The sequence below is a fragment of the Triticum urartu genome, chromosome 6A (genome assembly GCF_056163025.1).
Source record: "Triticum urartu cultivar PI428250 chromosome 6A, HENAU_Tu73, whole genome shotgun sequence".
Lineage (NCBI taxonomy): Eukaryota > Viridiplantae > Streptophyta > Magnoliopsida > Poales > Poaceae > Triticum > Triticum urartu.
This window is the reverse complement of record NC_141878.1, coordinates 230,445,751-230,448,739: the sequence shown is the minus strand read 5'-3', so window position 1 is coordinate 230,448,739 and position 2,989 is coordinate 230,445,751. Positions and strand designations below refer to the sequence as shown.

Genomic DNA, 2,989 nt, shown 5'->3' with positions numbered 1-2,989 from the left:
TCACGTCCGAGACAAGTAGACCGACTCCTGCCTGCATCTACTACTATTACTCCACTCATCGACCGCTATCCAGCATGCATCTAGAGTATTAAGTTAAAAATAGAGTAACGCCTTAAGCAAGATGACATGATGTAGAGGGATAGACTCATGCAATATGAAGAAAACCCATCTTGTTATCCTCGATGGCAACAATACAATACGTGCCTTGTTGCCCTTACTATCACCGGGAAAGGACACCGCAAGATTGAACCCAAAGCTAAGAACTTCTCCCATTGCAAGAAAGATCAATCTAGTAGGCCAAACCAAATTGATAATTCGAAGAGACTTGCAAAGATAACCAATCATACATAAAAGAATTCAGAGAAGATTCAAATATTATTCATAGATAGACTTGATCATAAACCCACAATTCATCGATCTCAACAAACACACCGTAAAAGGAGGATTACATCGAATAGATTTCCACAAGATAGGGGGAGAACATTGTATTGAGATCCAAAAAGAGAGAAGAAGCCATCTAGCTACTAACTATGGACCCGTAGGTTTGAAGTAAACTACTCACACTTCATCGGAGAGGCTATGGTGTTGATGCAGAAGCCCTCCGTGATCGATGCCCCCTCTGGCGGAGCTCCGGAACAGGCCCCAAGATGGGATCTCATGGATACTGAAAGTTACGACGATGGAATTAGGGTTTTGGCTCTTGTTCTAATCGTTTGGGGGTACGTGGGTATATATAGGAGGAAGAAGTACATCGGTGGAGCAACAGGGGGCCCACGAGGGTGGAGGGCGCGCCTGGGGGGGGGCAGGCGCGCCCCCTACCTCGTGGCCTCCTGTTAGTTGGCTTGACGTAGGGTCCAAGTCTCCTGAGTTGTATTCGGTGAGAAAATCACGTTCCCGAAGGTTTCATTCCGTTTGGACTCCTTTGATATTCCTTTTCTTGGAAACCCTAAAACAGGCAAAAAACAACAATTCTGGGCTGGGCCTCCGGTTAATAGGTTAGTCCCAAAAATAATATAAAAGTGGATAATAAAGCCCAATAATGTCCAAAACAGTAGATAATATAGCATGGAGCAATCAAAAATTATAGATACGTTGGAGACGTATCAAAGCCCGTCTTGGGTGAGGGTGATGTGGTTCCATATCTCGTATGCTGCATAGGCGTCCTTTGACGCATACTTGATGTGCCTCATGGACAGAGGCAGGGAGGCCTAGCACGCGTGTTCTTCGCTGGTGATCTTGTTCTTCATGTTGTTATAGTAGTCGTCGATGAGCATGACGGCGATGTCTGCAAGGGAGTCCAACTCCTTGGTGGCCTCGGGTACCCTCCATTCCTTCTGGATGTCGACGAAGTTGGTGACCTCCGAATTGACATGCTCTAGCCTGGTTTTCTCGCTGCCGATGGAGAAGCCAACTAATGTGTTCCTGGGGTCGGCGAGGAAGTTGTGGAAGACGGTGCACCTTTCAGTGGCGCTCAGTTGGAAGAGCAGCACCGGTTGAGTCTGTCTATGGAGAGTTGGACGAGGGCGGGTTTCTGCGTCGCGTCAGGCTCGTTGTTGTACTCGAGATCAATCCCGACGATCTTGTGGCACTGCAGCCTAAGATGGCGCTGTACTGCTCGAGGGAGGTCGCCATCTGCTTCTTGTCGTTGGTGTAGATGACGTGCTACTTGGTGTTGCCGTGCGCCTCCACGTTCTTGTACTTGGCCATGACCCCCATCGTCGGCAGTAGGGCTTCGTGTCTTTTTTGGAGATTGGTGTGATGGAGCGATTTGGTGGCAGCGCAATGGATACTTGTGTTGTTGTGGATGAGAAAGCCTTGGCAGGGGTCTGAATTTAAAGGGGGGATGGCCGTAGCAGATGAACTGCACGATCTCACTGACGATGCGGTTGTGTAGATCGTGGGTTGGGGTTGTGCCTGTGGTCATGGGTTTGTGGCAATGGAACCGCTCGGAGTCTCCGGACGTGGTTTTTGAATGTGGTTTTATTTTATTTTTAATCAGTAAAATTTGTTAACCACCACGTTTTGTGTGAACGGGCATTTGTCATGTTTATATGTATCATATGTGTTTCCGAAACTTCATTGCTTATGATACCGCACTACTTCATCTAACAAAAGCCACTTCATTGTCTAGAGGTGCGTACTGTGCCAGTTTTTGCGTGTACTTGCTACAGCCCTGGAAAAAAGTACAGTATATTCCGCAATTTAAAAGTATTTCGTTGTGAACTAGACCATGTATGTATTCTGAAACTGCATTTGCACATGATACCGCATTGCTTCGTCTAACCAAATTCACTGCATTGTCTAGAGCTCCGTACTGCACCTGTTTTTGCGTGTACTTGCTGCAGCCCCTGGCACGGGAGGGGGGGTTGGGGGGCAATTTTTTTTGTTGTGGCACTTATCTGAAGGTAGATTTTTTTCGGACGCGTTATCTTAACACGCGTGTTTTTTTCCAATTTAATTTTTTATGAACTGCATGTATTTATTGTTTGACTATCTGAACTTCATTTTTCTTCACAGCGAACTGCATATGGTACTAACTTCTTTGTTTCGATCTGGTGTGTCTTATTTAGCCAGGCCATTTTGGGCCAGCCCATTTTATGTAACTCTTTCCCACGCGGGCCTCACTCGTGGCCCTCCCAAGTGACCCCACAGCTCCGCTCATAGGAGAGATCGGGAAGAAACCTCTCCCTTCTCTTGCAGCGGCTCCCGAAGCATCTCTCCCTCGAGCAAAACCGCCGTCACCCGCAGCAATCACCATCAACCGCTTAACCACCGTCCTCAAGAGGTCCTTATTCCTACATTCCACGTCCCCGTGCACTCCGCCAGCCCTTCTCGCTCCGCTCCCGCAGCCCTTTCCCGTCCGTTCCCGCCCCTGCCCCCACTGCCGACGTTCATCCCCTTTTTGTGGTACATTTCCCATGCCCTCGGTCTTGATCATCCCCTGATGTAGTTTTGTGATCCTCATAGTGGCTGCTGCGGTTTTTTGCTT

The 2,989-nt window shown here is 48.0% G+C and overlaps 1 pseudogene; it reads right to left on the bottom strand.

Moving 5' to 3' along the window:
• Positions 1–1,103: 1,103 nt before the first annotated feature.
• Positions 1,104–1,716, bottom strand: LOC147964857 (uncharacterized; annotated as a pseudogene).
• Between the last annotated feature and the right edge of the window lie 1,273 nt (positions 1,717–2,989).